The sequence below is a fragment of the Alligator sinensis genome, unplaced genomic scaffold (assembly GCF_000455745.1).
Source record: "Alligator sinensis unplaced genomic scaffold, ASM45574v1 scaffold787_1, whole genome shotgun sequence".
In the NCBI taxonomy this organism is placed as follows: Eukaryota; Metazoa; Chordata; order Crocodylia; family Alligatoridae; genus Alligator; species Alligator sinensis.
In genome coordinates, this window is record NW_005841911.1 from 2,573,466 (window position 1) to 2,596,081 (window position 22,616).

At 44.5% G+C, this 22,616-nt stretch overlaps 1 protein-coding gene across 2 annotated transcripts in view; it reads left to right on the forward strand.

Moving 5' to 3' along the window:
* The window catches only part of SERPINI1 (serpin family I member 1), a 91,644-nt gene that overhangs the window by 8,594 nt on the left and 60,434 nt on the right, over window positions 1–22,616 (forward strand). The window contains exon 2 of one of the 2 annotated variants that reach the window (XM_025198044.1): window positions 7,618–7,804. The exons of the other annotated variant lie outside the window; for it this stretch is intronic. The gene's annotated coding sequence lies outside the window, so the exon portion shown is untranslated. The remainder of the gene's footprint in view (window positions 1–7,617; window positions 7,805–22,616) is intronic. 2 annotated transcript variants of the gene reach the window in all.

A 22,616-nucleotide genomic window follows, 5' to 3' on the forward strand; every position in this document is an offset into this window, starting at 1 on the left:
TTCCTGCTTATGCAGGGGGTCGGACTCGATGATCTATTGAGGTCCCTTCCGACCCTAACATCTATGAATCTAGGAACAGCTGACAGCTTCTCTTTACCTTCCCTTGGTCTCTGGGATGGGGTGGGCACAGCTGCCCCCTATGCCTTCTCCAGAACAGGGACCCTGGTCCCAGTAGTTCCCTGGCTCCATGCCCCCTGGTACCTAATAGGAGCTATGCTAAGGGTGAAATTGTGAAGACATTCAGAAACTCTCCTGGGAGCAGTTTAACCTTGGTTGGTCCCAGGTTATTTTTCTCTAGGAGTAGCCATTGTTGTTCTAGGAGAAAAAGCTTGAATGTCTCCATTCTTTGGGTTTCTACTGGGAGAACAGCAATTATCATGGTAGAAACTGCACATTTGTACATGGTCACTTAGTGTGAGACTTTGTGTATAAAGACATTGATCCCCTACACTCCATGGTTAGGTGATTACATTCTCAACTTTTGTGTCACCATTGTATTGAATATACGTCGTAAATAAAAATCTATGAAAGCTGCTGAATGTAGCTAACATTATAGTGCATCTGAACTTAGACTTGTATTTCTGCGTTCTTGACTTGCTCAAAGAATGCAAAGCTGTTGGATACTCTTTGTATGGACAAAAGTCTCTCTTCATTTAGAGTCAGTGCAAGATCATCTGTATGGTAATGTATTCAATATTAGGTTGTTTTTTGGTTTGGAGGGTTTTTTTAGTTAACGAAATGTGACCTCCTAACTTTCAAGTGGTGTGCTGGCCTAGAAATAATAAAGTAATATTTTTCAAGTTTTAATTTCTCTAAAGGCATAGACACATACAACCTGCTGCAGATGAGAATTCAGGTTACAAGAATGTTTAAAAAGTATGATCAGACTTCAGTTTTATCTCAATACTTTAATATGGGGGGTGTATCTTATGATTATGCTGTACTTTATTCAGGTAGCTGTTCATTTTACTGTACTATTTATCACTATTACTTGCTGAACAAGAACTTAGAATAATTGGACTTCAAATGTTTTTACAATGCAGATCCCTTATGTGAAACAGAATTTCTTAGATGTACAAATGTCAGCTCTCCTTTGCTGTGATTGGCCATTACAAGATAGCTTGAAGGAGCTTCAGTTCCCTGTTTTATCCACTGTCTTTCCTGGCTTGAATCTGTATACAAGTGTACCTTTTTGTGTTACCTTATCCCACCTAAAGGAAAGAACTTTAACTCTCATCAGCATGCCATTATTCAGTGACAAAGGACTGAAAGCTCCATTGTGATACAAATGGAGGTGCTTGCTCAGGCACAGCCAGTTCTTCAGATGCTCTGGCATTATATATAACTTGCTTTACACTCTACATGAGTACAGGTGATAATTCCTGCCCACTCCTGCATGGCTGTGCACACCACACATCTTAGAGGGAACACTGTTCATGAGTGAGATAGTTAATGTCCAAATAAAAAACATCTCTGCCTCTGAATCGGTTCCATGTTGATTTTTTTTTTTTTTTTTTTTTGACCGAACATGATTTCCTTTAAAGTCTTGAGATGTGCATCTCTAAATCACCCTTAAGACATCTTTTGAATTGCTTCCTGTTACAAAACTAAGGCTTCTGTACTTCCATTTTGCTCTTCAATACAATAACAAAAGAAATATGTCTTCTAGATGCCTCGGTTTGTATGTATGTGGACTCTATTGTGGCATTATTCCTTACACGGTTTTTTTCAGTGAGGACCTTGGAGGCATTATACTAACTACAACTTATATATTTTAAAATATTTTTAATTGGTTCAATAAATCTACTCTCCTAGAAAGCTTTTCTTTCCATGTCCACATTAAAGCAGTTATTGGAGCATTTAATTGTTGTGTACTTCGCATAGCAATTTGAGATCACTGAAGCAGTTCATGGGTGGGGTGGGGAGGGGGAGGTTCTCCCTGAAACATATTCAGTCTTCCATATGAAAGCATCCTCTACAGTTTCCCCCCAAGTATTTATAAATATTAATCAATCAAAACCCAAGGCGGGCTGAGTAACTTGCTGTAATAGCAAATCTTCAACATGAGATCCCATTGCTCTAAATGAAAGATACATAGTACTCTATGAAAATAATAAGAACTTATATAGCCAAGGTATTCTTTGCCTGAGAAGTTCTGTGATAAATGGCTTGGGAAAATCCAAGTTATTTTTACTATAAATAGGCTAGTTTATTGACATGTTCATTTCAAATAGAAGGAATCGGAGTAGATGGGGAAGAATACAGAGGACAGAACAGCGAGGGAGGAATTGTAGAAGAGTACAAGAAAGGGAGGAAAGAGAAGGAATGAATAAACTCTAAAATGGAGGAATGGCTTTGAGCAGTCAGTCAGCATGTGTGTAATCACCAAGCCATGCAATAGCATCTTCAGTGTCCGTGAGCACGGCCTGTACTCCGCCACTGAACTTAGAGGGCAGTTATCAACAATATGCAGCTTAATGTGTGTTTTGCCATTGGTGGGCAATGGATCAACGTTCATGTTGTGTCAACCACCAGTACCTGGCCCACACCAGGGAAACTAAATATCCTCCTAGTGAACCGAATTCTGAGAACTTTGAGGAATCCTGGTGTTACTGCTACCAACCACCCAGATGTCATTCAGTCCTATGGCTTTCAGGCCATTGGGCCTGCACTCCAAATTTTTGATGAGTAGAGATGAGCACATCCCTAAATTCCATTCATTCAAAAGACAGCAGGTGGGGGCATCAGAGATATGCCAAAGGGAAAAGTTCAGCCAGATCCAAGAGGTGCTGAACAATATCTCACAAATACTAAAGAGAAATAACATAGTGATAGATGTGTCTTTTTGAAGCAGGTGGTAGGGAGCCTGTGCTACTTTTCAAAGTGTAGTTGGTATGTTCACTGACCAGAAATACCTTTATTGATATTGAGGTAAGGCGTTCCACAGCTTTTGAGTTAAAACTCTGAACTTCTGGAAGTTTGATGTAACTGTTTTAGAAGCACTTAGCCAAATGGAGATCTGTGATAGAAGATCTGGGAAGGACTTTGTCCCTGTATATGTGGTAAAAAGTAAGAGCTTCAGGTATGCATAAGTATCCCTCATTTAGCACAGTCCCAGGTGTCTCTTTTGGTACTGATTAGCCTGACCACAGAATACACCAGCTCAGCTGAACCTCTCTATCTCCTGTTCTCTGCATGTCCAATACATACATTAGCAGGGAAGCTGAAGGTTGAGGAGACAGTGGGATAATATAGGGACTGGCATAATGTCATTAAGAAATGTTCGGGGGCTATTATTTTTGTTCTTGTTTAAGGAAGACTACAGCCGGAATAGGAGGGGTGCATAAGGAAGGCTTGTCCAGCAATTAGGATCTGTGACTTTGGTCATCTGGGTCAGTTCACTGTTCCTTGACAGAATTCCTTTGTGATCTTGGACAAAGTTGCTTCTGCTGTGTCTAATCACCAGAATTACCATACATGGCAGCAGCAAACTCAGAGTTGCTACGCTGTGGGTGCGTCTGCACGAGACGTTATGTTATTATAGCAGGCATGAACTAGGATGCCACTAGTACGGCACAGTAGCTCATTGCTACTGCTCAGTAGGATTGGAAATGACATGTGCAGTGTCGGGACTGGTGGTTACTGCACAGTCATTTAGTGCTTGCTAAGCATCTAGAATAATCACAATCGGACCTCCCCCAACACCACCACTCTCACCCAGATGCACACCAGCTCAGTCCTCCTCCATGTGTTCCATGTCCTAGTAAGTTGAGAGCAGACATGGAAAGGTGGTGGGTCTATGCCAACTAAAGGAAGGAGTGGGGCAAAAGAGTGGAGATACAAAATCCCAATATTGGATCTGGGTCATCTGTACTCATCCAACTGTAGAACAGGAAGCTTGGACAGGGATGAAGTCAGCTATTGGTATCAATGCAGTGTTTTGAGAGAGAGACAGCTTGAGACATGTGAACTGCCCTGTTCATGCCAGAGGGTCTCATCGTCCTCCTTCCTCCATGTCAGTGCTTCTGAACCTGTGATGAACATTAAGCATCCTCACCTACTTGCAGTACAGTGTGCTTGACAGAGGCTCCAAGCATGCTTGTTCTCAGCTCCTTGCAGAGAAGAGAAGGGCTTTCCCTGGAGAGGAGCTCAAACCCTCAGAGAGCACCTGATTACAGTGCTGGGGTTCCTCTGTCCTTCTTGTGGTATGTACATGGCGGGTACAAGTGGGTAGGGCTTGTGCCCTGGCTCACACAAAGGGAGCATAGTCAGTCATGTACTGCTAGAACTTTCCTTTACCCAGAAAGGGTGGGGGGCACTTTAACTGTAGCAAAGCTGGCATTCAGCTGTAATAAATTAACAGCATTTTCTCAGATCTGTGTGGCAGATTCCATCTGTTCTGCCTTTCGTGTGTGAACTGAAGTCCCATGCAGGGAAAGCAGAATATTGGATTCAAGATCTGCTGTGTCTATGTGAAAAGAGGTTAAAACGAAGAGTTCAGTCTATGGAAGAATAATCAAAGATGGTAAGAGATAGAAAAACTAAGAGTGAATAATATTCATATAAACAAAGGCATCAAAGTAAAATTTTGAAATTGCAGCTGGCATGCTATGGTATGATGCAGGGGAAGGTGGATATGGACAGGTAATTATTTCCAGTGCTGCAGTATTTTGGGAAATCTGAAGTGTTGGAAATCCTTGCAAAAGAGGGAGTACATGGGCATTCTGGCCTGAAGCTGCCCCATCACCTCTGTGGGCAAATCAGTGATGAGGTCTGCTCTGACTGCTGTCCTGGATCCTTGATGGTCTCAGGGAAATGCTTGCTATGCCTTCCACAGTCCAGGGTGACACAGAATTGTGAAAGCCGTGTGCTGCAGCAACAGCTCAACTCTTCAAGAAGAGCAGCATAGAAATGCTGTCTTTGTACATGTTCTATATGCTCTCTTTTTGTGCTAGAAGAAAGGTGTTTTTCCCAGCACAAATGTTAGGCTTGTCTATGGAGAAAGAAGTGCTAAAGATACCAACATGTAATGAACTGAAACCTCATTTGCTTTCAAAAACTTATTTTGGACTTCATGTACTACAGCAGGGGTGGGCAATTATTTCAGCTGGAGGGCCGCTTAATGAGTTTTGGTTAGCTGTTGAGGACCACAAGGGTAGTCCCACCCCTTGGCAGCTGCCCTGCCCCCGATTGCCATCTTGGGGCTGGAAGTCCTGCCCCCTGACCTCTGACCTTTGCCACTGGAGGTCCCTCCCTTTGCCCCAGAAGTACACCTTTTGGGAAGGGGGGTTGCCTTCTTACAACTGGAGAAAAAACAAATAAGATGCTAAAAATCAAACATCCACAATAACATCATTTAATTTCATTTAAAAATATATATTTTTGTCCTGATTTGTGTGTGTTTGTCGTGCATATAGAGGTGATTGCTCATAGTTGTTAGGGGCTGGAAGGGACCTTACAGACCACTGGGTCCAACCCCCCCGCACATGGGCAGGAAGAGTGTTGGGATCAGATGACCCTAGCAAGATGGGCATCAAGATGTGCCACCTCTAAGGGGGAGTGTATTCCAAACACTTGGCTTGTAAAGAAGTTTTTCCTTATATCTAGCCTGAAGCAATCTTCAGTCAGCTTGTGCCCATTATTTCTTGTCCTCCCCTAGGAGGACACAGCTTTGTCTCCACAGCTTTCATTCTGTGTTGACAAAGAAAGGATCTTAGGACAGAAGCAGGAGGGTTCTGTCCTTACACTAGCTTAAATACACATAATATTAGCACTGGCAGGTGTGCAAATACCTACATGCAATTCACAAGAGAAACCCAGAGATTTCACGTAGGAATCCGGCGTCACAAACATTTTCCCCTGCTGTGAGCTTGCTGAGTTCTTTGCAACAGAAGAATTGCTCTGTTATTTGTCATGAAATCTTACTCTCATATATTGCAGGGTAAGGTATGGGGTTTGTGGGGGGTTGTGGATGTGTGTATGTTGTGTGTGTATGTGGGTGGATGTGGGTGGATAGGTATGGGGTGCTTTGTGGGGGTGTATTTGTGGAGCTGTGTGGGTGGGTATGGGGTGTGTGGAGGGGGAGGGTGGCTGGGGGTATGGGTGTGGGGTGTGCGTGGAGGACGTATGATGGGTTGTGTGTGTGTAGCAGTGAGCAGGGCTCCCCCCAGAGGTGCATGCGTGTATGTGGGCTGGGGTGTGTGGATTGTAGGGAACAGTGTAGCTAGGTGCAGTGTTTTGTGGGATGTGTGATTTGTGGGGGGGGTTGTGGTTGTGGTGTTTGCAGGGAAGGGTTTGTGGTGGAGTGTACATGGGAGCCCCCCACACATGCCCCCCTGAGCCAGTCAGCACCCGCCTGTAGGGACGTGCCTGGGCCAGGTGGGATCAAAGGTCTGGCAACAGGCCGGAAAAAGCCCTTCGTATTTTGCCCACCCCTGTACTACAGCTTGCTGCAGCTATATGCATATTGGATAGGTATACAGTTTGTATCACAAGACACCAATTTTTTGACTTATCGCTAGCAAACAGTGTTTCTTGCAATATCTGCCTATCAGTTAAGTATATAGGAACACTTTGGTTCCACTACTTTGTAACACAATTGTACTCTGTTCAACTGCATAATTGGTGGAAAAGGCTAAGAAATGTCAAGACTCTGAAGGCAGCATTGAAGTCACCAGACAACTATTAGAAGCATAAAGTTCTCTGAGGAACAAAGTTGCCTTAATCAGGTGCAAAAAGTTTCATGCATGCTGTTCTTGGTTAATGTGCCTTATTTACATTGAGGTCCAGCAAGCGCTTGCTCCATGTACCTACAGAGCCTTTTTTTTTTCACTCCCAAGACTGTGTTTAAATGGAATACATTGTAAGTATATTGTATATGTGGAGACCAGAGTTAGGTTTCTAAAAAAGCAAAACCACTCCAGCATTTATGTTAAAATTGTGTGCAAATTAAAATGACAAGGTAGTGAGCACTCTGGGTCCTTCAGAAAGAATCAAGCTCCCAGACTAAAACAATTCTTTCAAAAAGAGGCACTAATCTTACCAATACTCTCCTTTTTATGTAGGATATTGCTTGGATTGGGCAGAATACCAGAGGCAAGATGGAAAGTTTGGTCTATTTTTAAGAAAGGAGCTAAGTATAAACTAGTCTCAGCTATGGTACAAGAAACTGGGCTTTTTGATATAACAGTTGGATTTTGCTATTACTGACATAGTGCCACTGGGGCATTGTGTCTCTAAGATCAAAAACTCTTCCCTAAGGACTTTACACCCTTGATAAACAACTCAGTGAATAATTATTGGAGTGTGGTGATGGGATAAGTAGGGAAGGAGATGTGAATGACATAACTACTTGCTTTCCAGTCATATTCTGAGGCGTTTAACTGAGATGGATAAAAGAAAGCTATAGAGGTAACAGACCTAGATTTTTATTGACAATTTTGGTAAAGTATGAAGTCACAATGAACTTGTTGATTGTCTTAAATACAGAAAGTAAAATTCTGGAATAACTAAAGTAAATGGCAGGGAGACCTGCCAGCTTCAGTGAGGTTGTGTTTTTACCAAAAAGCTGTCACTAACCTGAATATAAAGTTTTATACTTCAACAACTTTTTGAAAGTTATTTTCCAGAGCGAAGCAACGAGAAACTCACCAAGGTTCAGTGCTGCCACCTATTTGGAACAACGAATAAGTAACATACAGTACAAACCTGCACAAGAAAACTTCTCTGCTCGACCAGGCACAAGATCTGTAGAGTTCAAGATTCTGTCTCCAACTGCTGCCAACACCTAATGTTGCAAAAGAAGGTATTAACTAGAGGTGCATCGATACATTGGTCCCATATCAGATCGGCACCAATGTAAGGAAAATTGAGAGTATCGGCAATTGGCTTTTTTTGGCTAACGTGGCCGATAAATGCTGCATGTATGTGTGCAGCCGCAGCACAGCACTCAGGTAGCCAGGAGCACAGCCCAGCAGCGTGGAGAGCAGCCAGATCTGGCTAGTAAATGTGTTATGGGGGAAGGGATGTGTGGGGGTGGCGGGACAGACCGAGGCCCTTGTGGTGAAGGACGGAGTGGGGCTGGGGCAGGGGTAGGCTCTGCCCAGGCAGGGCAGGACATGGGACAGAGCTGTGGCTCATCCAGGGGGTGCAGGGGGGGTGGCTCTCACTGCTGCACACACCCCAGGGGGGCATGTGCCCCTGGATCTGTGCACGGAGGGAGGGAGGGCTACCACTGTGGGCTGGGGCAGCCTGTGCTCTGAGCAGGCAGTGGCAGTGCTGGGAGGGTGGTTGGGGGTGGCTAGAGCCACGCCAAAATTCACTGTAGCCCCCCTGTTCCCAGTGCCGCCTCTGCCCACCCCAAGTGTAGCCTGGTTCAGCCACCCTCCCTGCTGGGAAGAGCCCTGCACCACTCCTGGCCCCAGCCCACAGCAGCACCCCGCCGTTGCCTCATGCACAGATCTGGGGGCACATGCCCCCCATGCCCTCCCGGGGTGTGCGCAGTGGCAGGAGCTGATTTTTACCCCACCTCTGCGACCAGCCAATCACAGCTCTGTTCCATGCCCCACCCTGGCTGGGCAGCACCTGCCCCAGCTCCACTCCCTCCCTCACCATGGCAGGCCTCTATCTGCACCCCTACCCCATCCATCACAGCAGGCTTACCAGCTGGATGCTGTTTTCCATGCTGCCAGGCTCCATATTGACAGTCGGATTGGTATCAGCTGATATGGCTTGTTAAAAATTGGCCATCGGTATTAGCCCAAAAAATCTCTATCGATGCACCCCTAGTATTAACAACACTGCAGCAGGAAGCTGTGAGCTGCTTCTACTTTTGTTCTACATTAGATCTTATCCTAGCTCAAGCCTAATTTGAGCCTTCATATATGAGGTTTAACCCAACTTCTGAATCTTTGTCTTCCTGATAGTTCAGAGTATGCTTGAAATCCATGTAAATGTTCAATTTCTTTTTGAATTCTTGCTAAGTTCTCATCCTCAACAAAGGTGGAAGACATAAGCTATTTGTGTGTTGTTTTTTTTTTAAAGGGGATAAGGGCTGTGAAAAGGACCCTGAGAGCTATACCTGTGGGGAGACAGCAGAGAGAGGAAGGAGGGTAACTCTTGGTATAAGGGCTCGTTGCAGGCTCAAGGCTCATCCTGAAGCACAAAGGAGCACCATATCACTATATATGGTGCTGTGGTGGCACAGAGAAGATATAAATTCAGTTGTGCCTTTGTGACATCAGGCAAGTTTTTTAAAACAGGGATGCTTGACCCCTGGTGCTGGGTCATCTGGCCTATGAGGCTTCCCAAAGGCCTATATGCTGGATCAGGTGATCAGGGCAGTGCAGGGCCTGATCTCAATGTGCAGGACTGGACAGTGGTTTGTGGGGCAGGGTGAAGGTGGCATAGGGCCCTCAGCACACGAGGGAAGGTAGAGGCAGCACAGGGCCCTGATCCCAGCATGTGCAAATGGGCAGAGGCAAGACAGGGCGTCAGAACCCCGATCTCGGTGCATCTGGGTGGGAGGAGGCAGCACGGGGCCCTGGGGCCCTGATCCCACTGTGGGTGGGTGGAGGCAGCGTAGGGCTCCAGGGCCTGATTCAGGGGTGGCACAGGGCTTGCTCCCATTGTATGGGGCTTGATCCCAGCTTATGCTGGGAAAAACGCCTTTCTTCTAGCACAGAAAGAAAGCACATAGAACATGTACAAAGACAGCATTTCTGTGCTGCTCTTCTTGAGGAGTTGAGTTGTTGCTGCAGCACACAGCTTTCACAGTTCTGGGTCACCCTGGACTGTGGAAGGCACAGGAAGCATTTCCCTGAGACCATCAAGGACCCAGGGCAGCAGTCAGGATGGACCAGCCCCAATGCCAGTCATCTGGCCCATGCACAAAAGAATTTAACACAACTGTTTTAAGCCATTCTGTGTTTAAGTTTCACCACCTATCAGATGAAGATAATGTTCTCCTATCTCATAAGGTTATTGCAAGAATAAAACTCATTAGCAATTGCAGGAGGCACTTGTAGTAGTAGTAGTTCAATTTGTATTTGATTTAATAGTTTTAATCCGCTATTACATACTACGTATAAATACAATGTAAAAAACTCTGTGGACAATATTTGTCAGGTGTTTTCTCTCTAAAGCAGCTTGTTGCAGAACACCATTAGTGATAATTAGCATCCCTAATCACATTAGACTCTTTATAAGGTACAATATTTACAACAGATTCCTTTTTAAAACAAGTATGTTGTTAGGAATTTTGAGTTTCAAAAACCATTTGTTTGACTTGAAAGTAGTAATAAATTGATTAGCCTAGATTCTTATCAGTACAAACAACTTTCTTCATAGTTCTGATAAAAATAGCACGCAGTTTAAATATCTCTTCATGGTGTCTGTAAATGTAAAATGTAGTAGAGAGGCTATAGAAGAACATTTGGAACATTGGTAAAGAATAAATTACATTCTCTTTCTTTTATTTTTATGTAGAAAGTATGCCCAAGAGACTGAAATGTATTTTTCATTCATAGAAAAAACCATGGCATTGAGCAGAATTGCAGTAGGTCTGTGAAAATTATCTTGATATGCTATGGAAATGGGGACTTGTTCCATCATTTAAGTCTTGCAAAGTTATGGCAACAACATAAGACAGATGTATTCATATGAAATTTGAATCAGTTTTTCATGCTTGGGTAGAGTAGATTTGAAGTCTGTTCATTGAACAAAACATATATCTCTTAAATAGCAATTTAAGACTACTTTAGAGAGATTTCCTGAGGCAGCGCACTGTTATTGTATAAGGCTGTTTCACTTACACATAGATTATGGAGACCAATGAAGACTTCTTCCCCCTTCCCCCCTTTATAAATTGCTACTAATCTTTTTTTTTATTATTATTTTATCAGGTTGAAACACTTTATGATTGAAGTTTGACTGTCTCTTAGCTTGCACAAGGCATAATTAATTAAGACCTGTTATACTTCTTCCCCTAGAGTCAAAGTATAATGTTCAGCTGGCCGACTTGCATGAATAATCCATCACTTGGAATCATTAACTTACAAGACAAGCTACAGTAATTGATGTCTTTATGCAAGCTATGGAAATGTTCAGGGAAATCATTTATTTCTCTTGCTGGTGCATTTTTAATTAATTTATTTATTTTAGAAAGCTTCACACGGTCAGTAGCAGTGGACTATAACCTCCGAACCAGATTCTCTTGAGGTTAAATACCTCAGTGGAGCTGGCTGTCCCCTTTCCCCTTTCTTTTGTGTGCCAGTATCCCCCTTAGAAATAAAAAGAAAAGGACTCACTTTAGAATATAAAGACTTAACAAAATCTACACAAACCATGTGAATCAGCTGAATTTAATCTCTGCCTCTATTGGCACATATAATGGATGGTGATGCATATTTATAGCTTTCCTCTTTATGTTATAAAATTTGCAATCAAATGTTCATTAAAAAGCAAAGATCAATATTTTATGTGATTTAAATTTTTAACAAATATTTATTGATCATAATTGGAAGTCACAGCTTTAACATAGTACAGGTTTCCCTTGATTTATGCTGTACATGTGTTCCCAGAGAACGGTGCATAAATCAAATTCGCATAAAGTGAACCCACTTTACAACATAACAAATAGGGATAGGTTCCCATGGTGGTGAGGGAAGGAGGGAGTGAGTGAGGCTGGGACTAGGGAAAGGGTAGGGGGACAGGTGCCACTCCCGGGGCTGCACAAGGCAGCAAAGCAGAGGGAACAGAGTGGCACTCACCCCAGCCCCAGCTGCAGCGGCCCCAGGAGCAGCCGGTGCCAGCTGCCTACAGGCAGTGGACTGCACTGTGCCCAGCGCAGCCCTGCTGCTCCTGGGCTGTGCTGTGCCCTGGTGCAGGCAGCTGGTGCCGGCCGCTCCCAGGGCCACTACAGCCAGGGCTGGGGTGAGTAGGGCCAGATCCCTTTCCCCTCCCACCACAGACTTACCTGATTGGGCTGGGGGGTGGCATCTATGCTGATCACATAAGAGTGAATTTACCTCACATATAACGAATTATGGGTCTAAATATGCTCATTGCATAAGAGTGAATTTGCATATAAAGAACCCGCATAAATCGAGGGAAACCTGTATGATAATTTAAGCAGGGTTGCATACAGATTTATGGCACTCTAAGGACATAGATAAACTGACATTTAGACTTTTCTTTACTTCTGTTCCAATATATTAGTTGCAATTATGTATTGATGGATAGAGCTGGAGCCAGATACATTTTGGAGTATCTGAACTATCAGATAGTATTATATTTTGAAGAAGGGTATAAATGGTGAAGTCACATAGCTTACTGCCAATTTTTGAAGCCCTTTCAAGGTGTTAATTTATAATCTCCAAAGCCATGTCTAGATGGCAAGTAAAGTGACTCCTACTGTTATGCTTATTTGTTAAGGATGTTGATCACTACCATTAATAGTCTTTAAAGTAGTAATGTCTGTTTTTAGTTTTTAATCATTTCAGCTCCCTGCAAGGTAAATCTTTGTCGTACTTGGGTGCATATTCTCAACTCAATCTGATAGGCTCATGCTGTTGGTGCTCTCATATCTGAATTGATATTGAACCAGTGATCCTGAGTAGGAAGTACGATTCTCCTGTGGATTCCGTCTTTTGTTTAAGATGTAGACTCAAGGATATAACCCAGGGGTGGGCAATTATTTCAGGCAGAGGGCCGCTTACCCAGTTTTGGCAAGCTGTAGAGGGCCGCATTGGTAGCCACTCCCCTTGACAGGTGCCCCGCACCCTGGTCACCATCTTGGGACCAATGTCCCATTGTCTTGGGACCAATGTCTCAGGGCCAGCACTGGTGGGGCCCAGAGCAAGGCACAGGCTGGCAGGGGTCTATGGAGTTGGGCTGCACCAGCAGGGAGAGGAGGGCGCTGGCCCAGCTCTATAGAGCCCCTGGCAGCTGGGACCCTGTACCCCTGCTGCCCTGCTCTGGGCCCCGCTGGCGATGGCTCCAGGACCCTGGTGTGGGCCCCAGACACCCACTCACTCCCAGTGCCCCCCAGCCCAATGGTACAGGCAGGGGGCAGCGTGCAGCCCTGACACCCTGCTCCCTAGCGGAGAACGAGCTGGTGCTGAGCCTGGGGCTGCGAGTGGCTGTAGTGTGGAGCGCTGGCCATGGGGTGGGGGAGGGGCCACTTTTCCCCCACCCCAGCACTCAGCACCAGCTTGTTACCCACCCCTGCTGCCAGCCTGGGCCCCGCACTGGCTCCGGGCTTGACCGTCGGGGCTGTGCACAGTGACGGCAGCTGCGGGGTGGGGCACAGTGCGGCAGGCTGCGGCCGCCCCGCTTGCTGCACCGGGCAGTGTTTGCCACCGCCGCCTCTGTGCTGCCCAGTGTGCGAGCTCCGGGCAGGCAGCAGCAGCAAACACTGCCCAGCACAGCAAGCAGGGGGGCCAGAGCAGGTGCGGGGCCTAGGCTGGCAGCAGGGGTGGGTTATAAGCTGGTGCTGAACGCTGGGGGGGGAAAGCAGCCCCTCCCCTGCCCTGTGACCGGGCCGCATCCTGTAGCCACTCGCAGCCCATGTGGGGCTGCTTGGGCCAGGACAGCCCCGTGCGGGCTGTGAGCAGCTGCAGCAGGGAGCGCTGGCCACAGGGCACGGGAGGGGCCACTTTTCCCCGGGCTCTTCCTCTCCCTCCCCCTTACCTGAGTTACCGGTGTGGTGCAGCCACATGGTCCCAGGCTAGAAGCCTCTGCTGGGGCTTCCGGCTGGGGGGCAGGGCCAGCAGTTGTGAGAGCCCACCAGGGCTTCCACTGGGTCCTACTGCCCCTGGTTCCTGTCATTTTTTACAGGAACCAAAGACAGATAAATATAAATTTTTTTAGGGGCCCTGCAGGCCGGATAGAATGGCCTCGTGGGCCGCATCCGGCCCGCGGGTCATATTTTACCCTCTCCTGGTGTAACCCCTTGTGACTTTAAAGGGCTCAGACAGAAGTGCAGCTCCCCACTGTAACTGAGAATGTTCTGCAGGAAGCATTCTGAGTTGCAACAGTCCCCTGGACCAAGCAGAAGAGCACTGCTGGGTGTAGGTGGGAGGGAAATCAAGCTTCTGGCTGCCAACTTACAGCCAGTTGCCCTTGGCAATGGCCCCTCCAATCCGCTAGTCCCCTGCCAGCCAGTGCTGTTTTCAGAATGGGAGGGGGGAAAGGGAGCAGAGGGAGCTTGTTCTAGAGGTTCCACAGCCAGCGCTGGAGGGTGGGGTGGGTGAATTGGAGCCCCACCCCCCACCTCTGGAGGGGGCGGTCTCCAATACAGCCACTCCACCCTTCAGCGGGGACAGAAAAAACTCGACTGAACTCCCTCCACTCCCTTTCCCCCCTCCCATTCTGAAAACAGCGACACGCTGGGAGTCAGCGCAGACACAAGTTACAGAAGATGCTCTGTTTTGAAATGTCTTCATCTGAACCCTCATGCACCCAAAAGTGAATTTTGAACAGATAATGCAGTAAAAGCTTTGTTATCCGGCATGAGTGGGGTAAGAGGGGTGCTAGTTATCTAAAAATTCTGGTTATCTGAGAGTTATAGCTATCAAGGAAGACAGGAGCACAGTGCAGCCACCCCCGCCCTGCCCTATGCAGACCCCTAGCTAATGTAAATGACAGAAATATTTGATGGGAATGCCAGATGGACTCAGCAAAGATTCTGGTTGCTAAAGTGAGGATCTGTATTGGGGGATATTGGAAATTCTGGTTAATAAAGTATTCCGGTTAATAACACAGCATTTACTGTATTCAAATTTTTCACCCAATTGGCCATTTTTTAAGCATTCTGCAGCCATGCACTTGTGTTTGGTCACGGCTATAGACCGCTTTCTGTGGCCAGATTGGGTGAAAATTGTCACTTCCTGCACCCAAAGAGCCAATGGAAGTTTAGGGGCATGTCATTTTTTTTGGTTCCAGCAAGCTGATATATATAATGCTTTATACTGTGTAGACTCCCAGTCCTAAGTCTATCTGCACTTTCAACTGTATTTGGAGAGTAAGAGAGGTTTAACTTTGGTGTAATGCTGTTGCAAAATGACAATATGGTTCTTCCATCAAATAAATTCTTTTGAGGAGTTGGCACTTTTGTATATTCATGTGCACTTGGGTTACACAGATGCAAGTATAGTGAGTTCATAGATGTTGGGGTCAGAACAGACCTCAGTAAGTCATCGAGTCCAACCCCCTGCTCTAGGCAGGAAAGAGCACTGGGGTCAGATGACCCCAGCTAGTTGCTTGTCCAGTCTCCTCTAAAGAATTTATTTGGTAGGGGAAAGCACCACCTCCCTTGGAATCCCATTCCGGATTCTGGCAACACTTACTGTGAAGAAGTTCTTTCTAATGTCCAGCCTAAATCTGCTCTCCGTCAATTTGTGGCCATTGTTCCTAATTACTCCAAGGGGTGCCCTAGTAAATAGAGCATCTCCTATTCCCTGCTGCCCTCCCCTGACAAATTTATAGGCAGTTAGAAGATCACCTCTCAGCCTTCTCTTGTGAAGGCTGAAGAGATCTAGGTCCCTCAGTCTGTCCTCGTAGGGACTTGCCTGCAGGCCTCTGACCATACGAGCGGCCTCCTCTGAACCCTCTCAAGATTCCCCATACCCCTCTTGAAATACAGCGCCCAAAACTGGACACAGTACTCCAGCTGCAGCCTAACCAGTGCCGCATAGAGGGGAAGCATCACTTCCCTGGACCTGTTTGTCATGCATCTGCTAATACATGATAAAGTGCAGTTAGCCTTGTTGATCACTTTGTCACATTTACGACTCATGTTCATCTTGGAGTCAGCTATGACTCCAACATCCCTTTCCACTGCTGTGCTGCTGAGAAGGTCATTTCCCAGCCTGTAAGTGTGTTGCTGGTTCTTTTTGCGCAGGTGCAGCCCTTTGCACTTGTCTTTGTTGAACTGCATCCTATTTCATTCTGCCCGTTTTACCAACCTGTCCAGATCCACCTGGATCCATTCCCTATACCCTGCTGTGTTAACTTTGCCCCATAATCTGCGAATTTAGACAGAGTGCTCTTCACGTCCTTGTCCAAGTCACTGATGAAAACATTGAATAGCACCGGTCCAAGGACCGAGCCTTGCGGGACTCCACTGCCCACATCTTTCCAGGTCGATATCGACCCATCCACTACCACTCTCTGGGTGCGACCCCTAAGCCAGTTTGCCACCCACCTGACTGTGTAATCATCTACATCACAGCCTGTCAGTTTATTTACGAGAATGGAATGTGATACCATATCGAAGACCTTCTTAAAGTCTAGGTACATGATACCTACCTCGACTCCTGCATCTAAGCATTTTGTGACCTGGTCATAAAAAAAAGCAAACCAAGGTTAGTCAGGCAGGATCTACCTGCAATGAAGCTGTGCTGATTTCCTTTCAGCATTATTTCCCCTGCTGGGCTCCCACAAATGAGTTCCTTAATGAATTGTGAGTTGCTATCAGGGTAAGGCCTACTGAAATCCAAGGAGTCTTTCCATTTGGACTGAGAATCTGTGGTGTCACAGTGCTATTTACTCTGGAAAGGGTATTGGGTGGTGAAGAAGGAAAGTGGCTCCCTGGGATACTACAACAGAATTTCAACAACACGTTTCTCAAAGTTTAATTACTTTGAAAAAAAGTAAACAAATTACACATGAATGTAATCAGCAGTCATCATAACAGTGGTTGGCACTTGAAAGCAAGGAAAGTTAAATCTGTAGATAATGGACTCTCTTGGACTAGAATATCCTAGTAAGATAAATCTGTATTGACTCAGGGTTATGTATAAGTAACAGATTCTTTTTGTAAAGCTTTGCGACATACTTTTCCTCCTATATCAGTAACTTTGGGAATGATGTAAGCTTGGGATAAATCTCTTAATATTTAAACAAGCAACCAGATGGAAAGTTAAATACATGAACTAGTGGGATTTTAAATTGACTGACATGGAAACTTATCTACGTTGCTGAGGGAATTTTCATCCATCATCTTGATGGATAAGCTGCTGACATTTTTCAGTGGGGTTTTATTTCTACCAAATAAATTGTGCATAGATAATATCAAGGCTTGAGAAGTTTGACTTCTACAAGTCTGAAGATCAAGTCTAAGATCAGTATATAAAAAGTCTCTGTATGCCATCATACACATGTATCCCCACCCCCCTACAAGCAATGCTCCTTGCCAATTAAGAGCTATATATAGCAAGCTCTTGTCTGCTGAGGCTAACAGGATGCCTTTCAGTGTAAGATACTACTTCTTATGAGTGAAGCCTTCAAAACCTAGCCCTTCAATAGTAAAATAGCTTTTTGTCACATAATTATTTTTAAAGTGATCAAATTTTCTATGAATTTATTTTTAAAATAATTGTTCATTAATGTGGGTCAAACAGTAGGATAATACTGTGTGTGTGTATCTTAGTTTTTTGTTGTATTTCATTGTTATCTGGCAACCAGTAGATGACCATCTATAGATCAGATCAGCCACTTCACTAAACTGTCCGTTGAATTAGCCGCATTTCTCCATGCAATTCATCACCTACAGTACCTAACCTATCCTGTTTACTGTACCTATCTTGAATTGTTTGTTTTGTTTTGTTTGCATCTCTTGTCCTCCTGGCTTTCCCCTCTTTTATAATATTCTTAGTGAATCTTTGGAGTCCGTTTTAGTGCCTTTATCTTTATTTCTTTTATAACTCTTTTTCTTCCAAACCTGTTTCCTAACATTATATGCCCTGCCTCCTTTCTTGTTTTTTGGTTTTTTTACACAATAATTTCTATCATTTTTAAAGAAGTGCCAGGTGACACATTTTTCAAAGGACAGACTCTGCTCTCAGTTTTCAAAACGTGGGATCTTTCTTGCTTACTTGATGCAAAGAAAAGCTTGAACATACAAACCTTACAAGGCTCAGAAATAGAAGGCAGATAAAAAAAAAAATTAAAAAACAAATTTATTAATTTTGCATGATCTTTTGACTTATGGGAGCCCAACTCCCAAAAGTGATTTTTGAATAGGTAATATTCAAATTTTGGGATAGGTGAATCTGACAGTAGTGGAGGAAATAACCTTTGTCCTACTCTAAACTTCTCCAAAAGTTTCCTACCCGAATGCTTTGCATATCAAACTCCATCTAATAGTGTTCCAATAAATTTGAAGCTTTCCCTCCAGCTACTCAGAGGAAAAATACATTTTGGGTGCGTCTCCACATGAAATTAACACAACACAATAAACTCCGGAGCAGTTTGAGCCAGCCAGCTACTCCCGGGCACAGCGTCTACACATGCACCCAGAACAGCAGGAGTGGAGCAGCCCCAGGCTGGCAGCAGGCTCAGGGGGTCAACCCCAGACTCTGGATGGTGGCGTTGGGTGGAGAAGGGCTGGCTTAGTTATGAAAGTACTAAAGTGTGGAGCTGTGCAGTAGGTAGCCCCTGCTCTTTAACATCTTCGTGCCCCAGCAAGGCCCTGTCGTCATTTACATGTGTGTTTCATGTCACTTAATTACTCTGATGTAAAGTAGTACTGTCCCCAACAGAAAGGTAATTTATTTACTACACCCTAATTCCGGTGCACATGTAGACTGACACTTTACTACAGAGCTAATTAGTCAATTCCTTAGTAAAGCACGTGTATAGATGCACCCTGTGTGTCTGGTTTCCCTCTTATCCACCCCAGAAAAGCAATAATGTAAATAAATAGTGAAAACACTTTCAGTGAAATCATGTCAGTATATCCTGCTTGGTTAAATGCATCTCAGAATTTAATACAGTAACTAACAGAAGTTGAAGTGTTAGCCATGTGTGATTGGATATATGATTTTTATAATAATGAGTTTATATCGTCTTAAAATATATTGGAGACCTTTCTTTATATGAATACATTTTATTAGTGATACATAACTTTTCTTCTCGTACTGCTATCTCTGGGCTCAATTTGTTACAAAAGAATGTTTTTATTTTTAGTGGGAGATTTCCTTGAACATAGGATATTGAATTGGGCCTTCTTTTAGAGTGGTTTAAAAAGACCAAGAAAAGGGTCAGATCTACAGCTTGAGTAAATTGGCAAAGTTCCCTTGCAGTTCAGTGCCAGTACTGTGCCAGTTTACAGCAGCTGAGGATTTGGATCTAGGTAGTGACTTTGCTTGCAATATTGGAAATGAAAATCTAGCCCTTATATTTTATTTCCAAAAGTATTTTAGGCATTGTTTCCAGACTCCTCTGAATCACTCGGATCCAACTTGGGGATGGAAATGAAGTTTCTTATTGTCTTCCTAGAGTCTATACTGTTTTCAGAAACTTGTTATCATATACATGGAAACACAGTAAGTCTTGTTCATCACAGTAATCATTTAAAGTAGACTTGGACAGGCTTTACTGTGCTGGTTTTATTTCAGAAAAATAATGTAAAATGTGACCTCTTGGCTCCATGATGAAGGTATTTCTTATAAAGAATTGCCTTCCTGACTTTCAGTACTCAGTAGAGTTTTATGATTAACTGATGCTACCCTCCTGTTGTTTAGCGGCAAAATGAAATATTCCAAACTGTTTGGGGAATACATGGCAGATTGATGAAAACATTGTAGATGCCCCCAAATAAGTTGTTTCATTTTGGGATATTTTTTTAACTAAAGCAAAGGAACTCGGAAAAAAAGAACGAAAATAATGAGTCTCAACCTTTTATAGACTCAATGCACCCCTCTATAATTTCTCTGAATTTAGTAGCACCCTCTGCAGATATGTGCAGAGGGCTCCCGTCCTCTTCCCTGCACAAGGGAGATCTGCCCTTCTACCCCCCCCCCCCCCCCCAACACACACACACGCACGTATTTGTCTTGATACATGAAGCCCAGGTATTCCTGATTTGAGAATCACTTTCCTGAGTGTTTCAGTTTTTGCAGGGTCTAGCTAAGAGATTTAAAAGGGACTTGATTTTCCAGAAGTGGTGAGCTCCCGCTGTAAAGATCAGGGCCCCTGTCTGCAAGTAGGGATGGTCCTGCATAAATCATGGATGACAAGGTGCAGACTCCCTTGCCCTACAGGCTCACTCTCGCTCCCTTGCTTTTTCTTGTACTCTTCCTCTCCAGCATATCCCAGCTCCAGTTTTCAGCTGCATTTCTGAAATTAGATAACATGGAGCAGCTGGCTGGGAGAACAGATAGGATAGGACGTTTTCTGGAGCTGCCTTCTACCCTAGGCACTTCTGCCCCTTAAGATCCTTCAGTCCCTTCATGGGCTTTGACGGATGCAAGGGGAGGCTGCCTTTCTGCTGGGTCCTGCTGCTGGGACTTTTCACAGAAATCCTGCTAAGGGTTTCTCCTCAGTATTGCTTGATGGGCAGCACCATTCAGAGTTAGGCCATCCCCCAAGTGCAGCTGCCATCTGCTGTGGGCCTGGGAAACAGTCTACTCAGATTACTAGCAGACTTCAGCTTCCTCAGTAAGGGCCCATCTCTCTCCTCCAGCTGCCTGGTCTCCTGTGCGCTCTGCTCCCAAGAGCCAGCTGCCCCTGGGGACCAGCTGCGGAGGAGAGCTAGAGCCACTGCTCCACGGAACTGATGCATCCCAGTCCTCCCTTCGAAGCAGGCTCATTATGGGGACAGCAAATCCAGGGAGCCCAGTCTGTCCAACATGCATACGGCTGCACAGGCTCTGCTAGGCACAACCTTCCTGGTCTGGACCCTCCACAACCCTCCTGGGAACAGAGGTGCACAGGCAAGTTCCAACTGCCCTGCATGCCTTTGTTTCTGGGAGACACCATAGGTAGTTGGACTGGGAAGGGCTGCAGCAGGCCTGGGACCTCCTGCCTACTTTAGTTATCAGAGAACCCTAATGCAGCTGGGAGCGGGCATGGGTCCTGCAGCCTTTCTTGGTCATGCTGTGGCACCCCAGTTGAGAACCACCAGACTAATGTTACAAGGGAACTTTGGCTTCCTTCACAAAATCATGGTGCTATCCACAAGTGTCCAAAACACAGTAGCCCTCAGAATGGCAAAATCAATGAAAGGAGGGAATTTTACTATCTCTGTTAGTGATTAAAAATGGGAGACCCCTTCCGCTTGGCAAGATACAGATGGTAATCCTGAATAGACAGTCCCTTCCATAGCAGTCTGTAAAAGGTGGACAGCCTGAAGGGGTACTCATTTGGTATAGGTAATAGTCCCATAGTTTGGGCTCCCAAAGTTTTCATTTCATAGTGCCCACTAGACTGTTTCCCTTTCCCTCTCATTTTGTGCTTTTTTTTCCCCCTCCTGCTCGGTCAAAAGAATCTGGTATTTGACATGGCTACAGTTGGGTTAGTGGTATTAAATGTAGGGAATTACTGATATGCCCCCATAGGGACAGCGAGCTAGAAGATTGACAGAGGAAAGAAATAGTGAACTGCATATGCAGTTGTAGGCAAAAGGGATTGTAATCCTCTTCCTCATCCAGTGTAGAAAAGGGCAGTGGTGAGCCATCATGGACACGGAGAACCAAACAATAACAGAAGCAGAAGTGGGGGTTATACTTGGTAATGTCATGGGAGAACTGGTTTGGGGAACAGGTCAGATTTTTGGGATCTTTAAAATAGACATAAGGAAAATATTTACTTCATAAAACCAGATAAAAGATTTTTCTAATGCAGAAACATTGATAGAGGGCACTGGTATTAGCACATTTGGGGTTAAGAGATCAGTTGTGACCATCCATGCTTGTAACTGCAACTGTGATAAAAAGTATGCTTTCAGGTCTTGTCCTATTAATAATTCCTTTTTTGTCATTGAGAATTTTTTTTTATTTTGTTTTTTTTTTTCTTTCTCCCTCTGGTCTTTTCCTTGCCACTCCTGGTATGTAGGTTTCAGGAGTGATTATTATCTATTCATTGGAAAACAAGGCTTATTCTATTGGTTGTGGAAAAAATGCAAGGGCAATCTAAGTTCAAATGTTACCTAGGGCCAACTCACAAAAAAGAGCAATGTGTTAACAGTTGTGATGACAGTGCTGGCATTGCTTTTTTATTAACTACTGTGCATGTATGTACATATATATTGCATGGTAATATTTATTAGGTTTATATATCTCCCTTCCCAAAAAGTTTCTGGGAGGCTTACCGTAACAAACAAAGAAACTTATAAAAGCAGATTAAATATTAAAAGCAGATAAAAGATTTAAAACAAAATTTAAAACCACAGTTTTTGCTTCCCTGGCAGTCAGCAGCAAACAGCCTGGCCAGTGGGGCCCTTTTGCCAATCGGGGGGAGGAAGGAGGGGGCAAGCAGTGAAATGAAAAACATTAAAAAGGAGCCACTGTGGGAGGGTACTTCCGGCACAATTTACAGAGATCCCTAATAATGACATCATTTGATTTTTATTTAAGAAGAGGAAAGAGAAATGTCAACCTATTATGTCAGCTGTTTATTCTATTTTGTTGTATTTTAAGCAGTACACTAAAATGTGTCACAGAGTGATAAAACAGGATTGGGCACTTGATACGGGTTAACGTAGAACCAACTTGAGCAGCTAAAGCCACATTTTTCTTTTAAAAAAGAAGATGGGAAGCAGACATTTTATTTCTCAATGTAGCTATATTTCGTGTCAGCCCAACACTCTGGGGTCAACCCTGGGAAGCAAATGA